Source organism: Ovis canadensis, chromosome 25 (assembly GCF_042477335.2).
Source record: "Ovis canadensis isolate MfBH-ARS-UI-01 breed Bighorn chromosome 25, ARS-UI_OviCan_v2, whole genome shotgun sequence".
Lineage (NCBI taxonomy): Eukaryota > Metazoa > Chordata > Mammalia > Artiodactyla > Bovidae > Ovis > Ovis canadensis.
Genome location: NC_091269.1, coordinates 25,522,231 through 25,534,468, shown reverse-complemented (window position 1 = coordinate 25,534,468; position 12,238 = coordinate 25,522,231). Strand labels below are relative to the sequence as shown.

Below are 12,238 nucleotides of genomic sequence, written 5' to 3'. Positions count from 1 at the left end.
AAAACAAGGGCTTCCTGCCTTTCTTTCTCTCTCTTTTTTGAAGTACAGTTAATACAATGTCGTGTTCATTTCAGGTGTACAACAAAGTGATTCAGTTACACAGATACTTGCATCCACTCTTTTTTAGATTATTTTCCTATATAGGTCATTACAGGGTATTGAGCAGAGTTCCCTGTGCTATATTCTACTGCAGGTCCTTGTTGGTTATCTATTTTACGCACAGTAGCATGTATATGTTAGGACTCACTGACACCAGTAGGTTGAAATTCTACCCTTGGCCGCTGTTATTCACAGCCCTGTAGCTGCGCCTTGGGGGAGGGGTGGAGCTGCTGAATGGACCCCTGGGCTTAGCATCAGGAGACTGGGTCCAGTTCAGCTACTTGTTAGTCCTGTGGCCTCTAGAAAGCTGTTTGTTTTCTTCTAGGGCTGGTTGTCATATGGGGACCTGTCATCGAGGTGTGGGGATGTGGAGAGATTCAAGTGAGGATGAAAGTGAAAGTCTTAGTTGCTCACTCAAGTCCGACTCTTTGCGACCCTACAAACTGTAGCCTGCTAGGCTCCTCTGTCCATGGGATTCTCCAGACAAGAATACTTGAACGGGTAGCCATTCCCTTCTCCAGCGGATCTTCCTGACCCAGGGATCAAACCCAGGCCTCCTGCACTGCAGGCAGATTCTTTACCATCTGAGCCCTCGGGGAAGCCCTGGTTGAGTGAGGATGGTGACTGGTAACTGAAGACCAGCCACATGCAAGTGAGGTTGGTTCTGAGGCTGTGGCATGAAGAGCTGAGTAGAAATGTGCAGGTCTAGCTAACCATAGACTTTTAGTAAGTTGCAGCCGAATGGGAATGGAGCAAATATTTCCTCTAGCTCTTCCACTGGACAGATAAGAAAACTGAATCTTAGATAGAGAATCACTGGGAGGGTTTTCTTGGGCTATTTGAACAGCCTCAGAGGTCCCTGGAGAGATCTGTACTCTGTAGCCATGCCACATCCCACCCAGTGAGATACTGCTAGGGTCCCAGGGAGTCTTAACAATTCCTAGATGAGGAGTAGCTCACCAGGCCAAAGCCGTGGAGACTCTTGCCTGTTCAAATAGTAGAACTGATGATCTGAAAGACAGACATAGGACTAACCCTACATAATGAACAAAGGCCAAGGGCATGATCAAGGCAAGAACCAGAGGGTTTTTAAAATTTTTAAATATTTTCTTTAAAACAATTTTATTGAAGTGATTTACAATGTTGTATTATTTTCAGGTGTACCACAAAGTGATTAAATTGTCCATATATTCATTCTTTTTCAGATTCTTTCCTCATACAGGTTATCACAGAATATTGGGTAGTGTTCTCTGTGCTATACAGTGGGTCCTTGTTGGCTTTCTGTCTTATATTTAGCAGTGTGTCTCTGTTAAGCTGAAGCTCCCGATTTATCCCTTCCCCCCCAACGTTTCTCCTTTGGTAGCCATAAATTTGTTTTCAGTAAGTCTTTGCTGTTTTGTAAATAAGTTCCTTTGTATCCTTTTAAAAATTGGATTCCACTGATGAGTGATATCTTATGATATGTCTTTCTCTGTCTGACTTACTTCACTTAGCATGGTCATCTCTGGTCCCATCTATGTTGCTGCAAATGGCGTTATTTCATTCTTTTTCATGGCTTAGTAATATTCCATTGTATTTATGGACCACATCTTCTCTATCCATTCCCACGGACAGAAAGTTCTACTGCTTCCATTCATTGTGAAAAGTCCCTTGACCTTAGGAACATGGGTAAGCTCAGTTACCTCTTCCACATCCCACAGAATCAAACACGCCTGTTCACTGAGGTCCCTCTTGGGTGGGCAGGGCCACGAGAAACTGTGACTCATGGCTGCTTCCTCGAGGGCTCTTTCTCCACAGCAAATTGCTCTGATGGAGAATCGTAGGTGTGGACGAGAGAAACGTTAAAGGCTACAGCTTTATTGGGCATGAATAAAGGTTGATGCATGATGCCGACTAACAAAATAAGGGGCCATGTAAGCTCTTGACCACACCCAGAGAGGCCTTGACTTGCTCTCTGGGGCCAGGGCCGCTGGTTCACTCAAAATGGAGAAGGCAGAACATGGGAGCAAAGGAGAAACCCAGGCGCTAGTCCAGGAGAACACAGCCCTCTTCTTTACAGAGATTTGCATACAGGCGGGGCCCAGGGCAATCTTTGCTTTGAGACAACCAACCTCTGCAACTCCAGTCACACAGGGAAATGGAGGAGGGACAGCTGCGTCCTTGCTACCTCTGGAATGTTGGAAACACTGCCCGGGGAAGTGAAACAGTCTCCCACACTCTCCTGTTTCTCTATCTCCACCTTCCTTCAAAACCTGCCAGGCTCATGATCCACTCGAGCAAGAAGTCTGTACTCGCTCTCTTTTCCTTGACACTGATGATGTGGTAAAACCTACAGATAAATGACAGCAGGGCAGGGGCTCTAGTGTCTTCACTGGGAGATAAGCATTTCTCTCTCTGTTTCTCTGGGCCACTGGATGTAGCATGGGCCTGATGCAGAAAGACGGAGAAATGCCTGTCACAGGTGGCAGGGGAGACCAGGGCTCCAGGAGCACCGAGCATCATTTACGCATTTGCTGGGAACCTGGGCACCCAAGAGCTGTGGTGCAGAGGGTTCTGAGGTCTGTTCCTCAGAACAGACTGTGAAGGGGACGGCTGCACTCTTTCCAGAAGCAGGGCTTGTAAGGGTTTGGACTTTCTCTAGAGCTTTTCCCGAAGGACTGCCTGCAGCTCCTGCAGTGAGGGGGGACCTCCGTGATCCTCTGAGCCGAGTCGATTTGGGGAGCTGAGTCAGAGGGAATGGCATTACTCCCCCTGGAGTGTGGCCAGGGCCCGAGGGGGACTTTTCTAAAAACAAGCCATTCATGTTTGGACTCTGTGCTTCTGTTTCCACAGCAACCAGACACATAATGCCAGGCTACATGCCCTGTGATGCCCTGTGCCAGTGGAGGCCAGGACTGAGTTGGGAAGGAGGTTCTCTGGTCTATTTTTCTGCCAAGTAGGGTGTGATGGATGGAACCCGTGGAATATGCTCAGGCCTGAGCCCCTCCAAGGTTATCAGTGGGGTCTGCTTTTCCCAGGGGCTGTCTCTCTGGGCCTCTCCTAGGAACTCCCCCTCCCAGAAGCCAGGCTGACCCATGGCATGGGCCCCACCAAACACCAATGCTCCTTTTAAGCTATCAGTGGGGGTGGGGGAGGCAAGCAGCTTTACCCAAGATGAAAAACCACTATTATTAGTTTTTAAATGAAAAAGTAAGGTGTAGTCATTATTTTTTTAATCAAGCATAAAAAGTAGAAAGAAGAAATGAAGACATCACCTATGATCTCCCTCTTTCCATAACTTTCTAGAGGAAATATATGTATTTTTCTACACAAATATGCACATTAAGTTGAATATTTTTTCCTTTTATAAGAATGGGGTGAAATCAACCTTTGCCAACTGATTTTCTTACTTAGTCATATATCATAACAATTTTCCAGGGCCATAATTATAGATTTATGTAGTCATTTTAATAGTTGCATATAACTGCATATAGAAGAATCATAATTTAACTTAGGGGTCAGCAAACTTTCTGGAAAGGACTGGACAATAAATATTCTTGTTGACCTGATGGGCTCTGTTGCAACTACTCAAGTCTGCAATTAGGGCTCCCAAGTGGTCAAAGATAATATGTAAAATATACAAATGAAATGGCTATGTTCCAATAAAACTTTGTTGACAAAACCAGCCAGGTCCTGGGCTGGTTTTGGCATGTGCATGCATGCACGCACATATATGCACACAAAATCCAGAGGTAGATATACATGTGTACAGACACATACATACACACACACATATATACACACACACACAAACCTAGATAGTGTGTTGAAAAGCGGAGACATTACTCTGCCGACAAAGGTCCATATAGTCAAAGCTATGTGGTCTTCCCAGTGGTGTGAGAGCTGGACTATAAAGAAGAAGAATGCAAAAGAATTGATGCCTTTGAATTGTGGTGCTGGAGAAGACCCCTGAAAGTCCCTTGAATAGCAAGGAGAGCAAAGCAGTCAATCTTAAGGGAAATCAACCTTGAATACTCATTGGAAGGACTGATGCTGAGGTTGAAGCTCCTTAACTTCAGCTCCTCAGTATTTTGGTCATCTGATGTGAATAGCAGATTCATTGGAAAAGTCCCTAATGCTGGATGGCATCACTGATGCAATGGACATGAACTTGGGCAAACTTAGGGAGACGGCGAGGGACAGGGAGGCCTGGCATGCTGCAGTCCATGGGGTCGTAAAGAGCTGGACACGACTGGGTGACTGAACAACATATACACACATATGCCTGTGTGTATACAAAAACATAGTTCTCCTATTTGCAGGGCAGGAACAGAGACACAAACCTAGAGAACAGACTTGTGGACACAGCGGGGGAAGGAGAAGTTGGGACAAATTGAGAGGGTAGCATTGAAACACACGCATCACCATGTGTGAAACAGAGAGCCAGTGGGAAGATTCTGTATAACACAGGCAGCTCAGCCAGGGGCTCTGTTATGACCTAGAGGGGTGGGGTGAGGTATGGGTGGGAGAGAAGCTCGAGAGGGAAGGGACATATATATACATACCTAGAGCTGAATCACATAGTTATACAGCAGAAACCTCAACAACGTTGTAAAGAAATTATCCTCCAATTGAAAATAAATAAAAAAACATAGTTCTCTAGGCTTATGATCAATAGGCATGAGGCATGCACGCCAGTCCCTGCGCGTGGGACTGTCCCCTGTGCATCTGTTCTCTGTCCACCACACCTGTGTTGGCCTGGGATATGGGACAGGTGCTGGGTGGCGTGGGGCTGAGGCCAGAAAGGGGATGTAGGGCTGAAAGGGTCTTTGTGGTTCAGTTCACCTTGGGAACTGGTGGGCCCAGCTTTGAAGGCTTCCAGGGCCCATTCCAGATAAAACTCACAGTCCCAGGAGGGAGAAGGGCAGAGCAGGGACCGCACATGCAGACAGAGGAGCAGGTGGCCTTGGACCCACCCCATGGCTCATACACTGGGAATGGGGGCTGGGGGTCGAGGCTACAGAGAGGCAGGACCAACACACTGGGCTCATGTCTTGGAAAGGTGTTATCTGATCAAGAGCACATCTCAGTCCATTTTCTGGGCCGGTGGCACAGCTCCTGAGGAGCCCTCTAAATGAGGCAGTAAGACGAAGTGGCAGCGACTTAGTCTGGAGCTAATCTCAGCATCCACAGGGGCTGTTTAGAGAAACACAGCGTATGCTGACACAGGGCCATGCTCTGAAGGGAAGCAGCCCTTTGGAGAGTGGATTCAGTGGGTGCCCCCTTGCTCACATCATGGATGATTTTGATGGCATGAATTCACAGCTGTGCCCATCACCCCAGGTTTCCGTGTGGGGAATGTGGACACGGGTGTCGGAGAGAGTGGTTAGGAGGTTCCGCCCATGCTCCAGGGGAGAGGCGATGGGGTGCATGGGTAGAAGATGCTGAAGCTGCTGGAGCCACCCTAGGGGACATCAGGCATGAAGGGGAGGAAGCCGGTCCATGATGATGGGCCTGCTTTTCCCTGAAGAGGAGACTCATTTTGAGGAAGGGGGGTGTCTGAGTCTGAAGCTCTGGGAGTGAGGTTGAGGCTGGAGAGACAAACTTGAGGATCATCAGGGAAACATGACATTTAAGACCCCAGAGTGAAAGCATTTGGCCCCAAGATTGCTCCCAAGGATCATGTGAGGGCTTTTGCTACAAAGGCAAGCTGATTCAACATTGCTAATCATCAGAGAAATGCAAAGCGAAACCCCAGTGAGGTATTACCTCACACCTGTCAGAATGGCTATCATCAAAAAAGACTGCAAATAACAAATGTTGTCAAGGAGCAGGAGAAATGGGAGCCCTTGTAGGCAGCTGATGTGAATGTAAATTGCTGTCGCCACCGTGAAGAACTGTATGCTGCTGCTGCTGCTGCTAAGTCACTTCAGTCGTGTCCGACTCTGTGCAACCCCAGAGATGGCAGCTCACCAGGCTCCCGGTCCCTGGGATTCTCCAGGCAAGAACACTAGAGTGGGTTGCCACTCCCTTCTCCAATGCATGAAAGTGAAAAGTGAAAGTGAAGTCGTTCAGTCATGTCTGACTCCTAGCGACCCCATGGACTTCAGCCTACCAGGCTCCTCCGTCCATGGGATTTTCCAGGCAAGAGTACTGGAGTGGGGTGCCATTGCCTTCTCCAGAAGAACTGTATGGACGGTGCTCAAAAAACTAAAAAAATAGAACTACCATATAATCCAGCAATTCCACCACTGGGGATATATCTGAAAAGAAAAAAGATTGGAAAAGATACATGGACCTCAGTGTTCATAGCAGCATTATTTACAGTGGGCAAGACATGTAAGCAATCAAGTACCCATCAACAGACAAGTGAATTAATAAGATATGGTAGAGATACACAATGGAATATTACTCAACCATGAAAAAGAATGAAATACCACCATCTGTGGCAATGTGGATGGATCCAGAGAATATTATGCTTGGAGAAATAAGTTAGAGAAAGATAAATACTCTATTTTATCACTTATATGTGGAATCTAAAAAATAAAACGAATGAATAAAACAGAAACAGACTCACAGATATAGAGAACGAGCTAGTGGTTACCAGTGGGGAGAGAGAAAATGGGAGGGACAAAAAGGGGTAAAGGATTAAGATTTACAAATTAGTGTGATTAAATAACCATCAAGGATATAAGGTACAGCGCAGGGAAATATAGCCATCAATTTGTAATAACTTTAAATGGAGATGGTGAAGGACAGAGAAGCCTTGTGTGCTGCAGTCCAAGGCATCACAAAGAGTTGGACACGACCGAGCAACTGAACAACAACTTTAAATGGAGCATAATCCGTAAAAATATTGAATCACTATGTTGTATACCTGAAACTAATACTATTGTTAACCAACCATACTTTAATTGAAAAAAAAAGGGAAAGCAGAGAAATGCTTTCTCCCCAGCTCCAGACCCCACCTACCTACCCAGCACTCAGCTGGATGCACTGCCTCTCTGAGGGTGGGGGCACTGCGGCGCCCCTCCCTGCTCCGCCCATGCTCACAACTTCTGCTGTCTCTGCACTTTTCACCCTGTTTTGGGATTGCTCCTGGAATGCCTGCATCTTGCAACCCCACTGCCCAGGGCACTGGGAGGGATCAGGATTCGGGATGATGAGCCAGAAGGGAGCACAGCCATGGAGGGGCTCTGTGAACATGCTTTAAATAAATGAATGCCAAGTCCTCCTGGATTGTTTTTGTCTGCCATGGCACTGGTTTCAGAACCCATTTTAGAAAATCAGTCCTGGCATGCTCCCATCTCTCCACAGACCAGGGTCAGTTTTGTCTCTTGTTTACTCAACACTGTAATCCAGAGATATGTCACCAGGAGTTTTAATCATGGGCAGACCCTGTGAGCTGTGTAACCTCAAGCAAGCTATGGAACCTCCACGACCCTTGGTTTTTACATCAGTCAAAGAGCTGCTCTTTTTCTGCCTCATGGATATGTGGTGTCTCCTGCTCAGTTCTGAAGCAGAAACATGGGTATGTGGATTCACGACTCTCTATGGGCTCCAAAACAAAGGCACAATCAGTGAGTTTCTCAGAGAAGAGCTGGTTAGTATGTGTATACGGAGGGGGCAGATTTAGTCTCTCAATAGTCTTTATTCAGAATTGTGAATTTAAAAAAAACTTAATGAAAAGTATGCTTAAGTTGTGGCTCACATGGTAAAGAATCTGCCTCCGAGGCGGGAGACCTGGGTTCAGTCCCTGGGTTGGGACGATCCTCTGGAGGAGGGAATGGGTAACCCACTTTAGTATTCTTGCCTGGGAATTCCCATGGACAGTGAAGCCTGGTGGGTCTATGGGGTTGCAAAGACTCGGACATGACTGAGCAACTTTCACATGCTTAGGTTGTGGCAAAATATACATAACATAAAATTTACCATCTTAGCCGTTTCTCTTTTTTTGGTGGGTTTGCTGACTTTTTAAATGGAAATATAGTTGATTTACAATGTTGTGAGTATGGTTTCAGTGTGTCTGCCCTCTGATGCCCTCTTGCAACATCTACCGTCTTACTTGGGTTTCTCTTATCTTGGATGTGGGGTATCTCTTCACGGTTGCTCCAGCAAAGCGCAACTGCTGCTCCTTACCTTGGACGAGGGGAATCTCCTCACTGACGCCCCTCCTGACCTTGAACGTGGAGTAGCTCCTCTTGGCCTTCCTGCACACACATGCACATCACTGGATGGTCAACACCGAAATCAGATTGATTATATTCTTTGCAGCCAAAGATGCAGAAGCTCTATACAGTCAGCAAAAACAAGACCGGAAGCTGACTGTGCCTCAGATCATGAGCTCCTTATTGCCAAATTCAGACTTAAATTGAAGAAAGTAGGGAAAACCACTAGACCATTCAGGTATGACCTAAATCAAATCCCTTATGATTATACAGTGGAAGTGAGAAATAGATTTAAGGGCCTAGATCTGATAGATAGAGTGCCTGATGAACTATGGACTGAGGTTCGTGACATTGTACAGGAGACAGGGATCAAGACCATCTCCATGGAAAAGAAATGCAAAAAAGCAAAATGGCTGACTGGGGAGGACTTACAAACAGCTGTGAAAAGAAGAGAAGCAAAAAGCAAAGGAGAAAAGGAAAGATATAAGCATCTGAATGCAGAGTTCCAAAGAATAGCAAGAACAGACAAGAAAGCCTTTCTCAGTGATCAATGCAAAGAAATAGAGGAAAACAACAGAATGGGAGAGACTAGAGATCTCTTCAAGAAATTAGAGATACCAAGGGAACATTTCATGGAAAGACGGGCTCGATAAAGGACAGAAATGGTATGGACTTAACAGAAGCAGAATATATTAAGAAGAGGTGGCAAGAATACACAGAAGAACTGTACAAAGATCTTCACCACCAAGATAATCACAATGGTGTGAATGTGAAGTCAAGTGGGCCTTAGAAAGCATCACTATGAACAAAGCTAATGGAGGTGATGGAATTCCAGTTGAGCTATTTCAAATCCTGAAAGATGATGCTGTGAAAGTGCTGCACTCAATATGCCAGCAAATTTGGAAAACTCAGCCGTGGCCACAGGACTGGAAAAGGTCAGTTTTCATTCCAATCCCAAAGAAAAGCAATGCCAAAGAATGCTCAAACTACCACACAATTGCATTCATCTCAAACGCTAGTAAAATAATGCTCAAAATTCTTCAAGCCAGGCTTCAGCAATACATGAACCATGAACTTCCAGATGTTCAAGCTGGTTTTAGAAAAGGCAGAGGAACCAGAGATCAAATTGCCAACATCTGCTGAATCATGAAAAAAGCAAGAGAGCTCCAGAAAAACATCTATTTCTTCTTTATTGACTATGCCAAAGCCTTTGACTGTGTGGATCACAATAAACTGTGGAAAATTCTGAGAGAGATGGGAATACCAGACCACCTGACCTGCCTCTTGAGAAACCTATATGCAGGTCAGGAAGCAACCGTTACAACTGGACATGGAACAACAGACTGGTTCAAATAGGAAAAGGAGTATGTCAAGGCTGTATATTGTCACCCTGCTTATTTAACTTATATGCAGAGTACATCATGAGAAACGCTGGGCTGGAGGAAGCACAAGCTGGAATCAAGATTGCTGGGAGAAATATCAAGAACCTCAGATATGCAGATGACACCACCCTTATGGCAGAAAGTGAAGAGGAACTCAAAAGCCTCTTGATGAAAGTGAAAGAGGAGAATGAAAAAGTTGGCTTAAAGCTCAACATTCAGAAAATGAAGATCATGGCATCTGGTCCCATCACTTCATGGGAGATAGATGGAGAAACAGTGGAAACAGTGTCAGACTTTATTTTTCTGGGCTCCAAAATCACTGCAGATGGTGACTGCAGCCATGAAATTAAAAGACGCTTGGAAGAAAAGTTATGACCATCCTAGATAGCATATTGCAAAGCAGAGACATTACTTTGCCAACAAAAGTCCGCCTAGTCAAGGCTATGGTTTTTCCTGTGGTCATATATGGATGTGAGAGTTGGACTGTGAAGGAAGCTGAGCGCCGAAGAATTGATGCTTTTGAACTGTGGTGTTGGAGAAGACTCTTGAGAGTCCCTTGGACTGCAAGGAGATCCAACCAGTCCATTCTAAAGGAGATCAGCCCTGGGATTTCTTTGGAAGGAAGGATGCTAAAGCTGAAGCTCCAGTACTTTGGCCACCTCATGAGAAGAGTTGACTCATTGGAAAAGACTCTGACGCTGGGAGGGCTTGGGGGCAGGAGGAGAGGGGGGCAACAGAGGATGAGATGGCTGGATGGCATCATTGACTCGATGGATGTGAGTTTGAGTGAACTCCGGGAGTTGGTGATGGACAGGGAGGCCTGGTGTGCTACGATTCATGGGGTCGCAGAGTCGGACACGACTGAGCGACTGAACTGAACTGAACTACAATGTGGTATTAATTTCTGTTGTTCAGCAAAGTGATCCAGCTTTATATATATATATGCATTGGAGAAGGCAATGGCACCCCACTCCAGTACTCTTGCCTGGGAAATCCCATGGACGGAGGGGCCTAGTAGGCTGCAGTCCCTGGGGTCGCTAAGAGTCGGACATGACTGAGCAACTTCCCTTTCACTCTTCACTTTCATGCATTGGAGAAGGAAATGGCACCCCACTCCAGTGTTCTTGCCTGGAGAATCCCAGGGATGGGGGAGCCTTGTGGGCTGCCATCTATGGGGTCACACAGAGTCGGACACGACTGCAGCAACTTAGCAACAGCAGCAGCAGGGACCTCGAGGCCTCAGACAGTACTTGTTCTTCTGTTTACTGGTTCAGTTCATGTGGCATTTGTTGTTGTTTTTCATTTGCTAAGTTGTTTATTTGCTTTGTTGTATTTTGCTAAGTCTGACTCTTTGTGACCTGATCGTCTGTAGCCCACCAAGTTCCTCTGTCTGTGGAATTCTCCAGGCAAGAATCCTGGAGTGAGTTGCCATTCCCATCTCCAGGGGATCTTTCCCGACCCAGGGATTGAACTCAGGTCCCCTGCACTACAGGAAGATTCTATACCATCTGAGTCACCAGGGAAGCCCTCACCTACATACTGTCCTCAAAATTCACCCATGTTGTAGGCTGTGTCAGAACTTTCCTTGTGTTAAAGGTTGAATAATATTCCATTTATATTCCAAGTCATTTTATCTTTTCACCTACTGATGGACCCTTGGGTTGCTTCTGCGTGTGTGCGTGCTAAGTCGCTTCAGTCCTGTCCTACTCTTTGTGACCCTAAGGACTACAGCCCTCCAGGCTCCTCCGTTCATGGGATTCTCCAGGCAAGAATTCTGGAGCAGGCTGCCACGCCCTTCTCCATGAGTTGCTTCTACTCCTTGGCTAATAAGAATAATGCTGCTATGAATATGGGTGTACTATCAGAACTCTGAATTGTATATTATAGCTTGACTCACATTCATTCTCTCAGCATCCTTGGTTTTCTTGGTCCTGTGGTTGATTTATCTAAAGCTATAAGAAACCTGAAATCATCTGAGCTGTTGTTCCTACACAGTCTATGTTTATTAAAAAACAAAACAAAAAACAACTCCACAAGGTTTCTGTTGAGGGAGTTAAACGTTAGATAACGTACAGTTTTATGGTTTGGGAGATACAGTTACTATTTTTTTTTTTCCTGAAGAATCATCTGTTTTATCTCCACTTGACTTTTTTAAAATGCTGGAACAGTTTTTTGATTGAACATGAAGCTTTTCTTTCTTTCTTTTTCCTGTGATGTTTATATGACCAAAGGTGGAAAAATAAGACCTTTGCTTATTAACAGAATGAATCAATCTCTTTCCCTCCTGGGAAATTGAAAACAATTTGGAGAAGAGAGTAAACTTCAGATTTCCTGTGATATGAATTGGGTGGACCTTTCCTCGAGGTAAGATTTAAGGTGGACCTAGCTGGGCTTGACAGTCAGTGATGGAACCAGGTGTTACCATATTACATTCCAACTGGATCATTCTTTTCAACTGGAACCACCTGGCTCTCAACATTGGTACAGCCTCTTACAGCATCCCCAGGGAGAGCACAGATGGAGAATGTCACTTTGTTAGCAAAGGTCACCCAAGGAGATATCTCAGCCCAGAGCCTTTCATGAGGCTACAGTGGACACCTGCTCCCACAG

General features: G+C 45.6%; 1 long non-coding RNA gene across 3 annotated transcripts in view; it reads left to right on the top strand.

Moving 5' to 3' along the window:
• Window positions 1–12,238, top strand: part of LOC138429974 (uncharacterized) — a 96,849-nt gene that overhangs the window by 64,597 nt on the left and 20,014 nt on the right. The window lies entirely within an intron of this gene.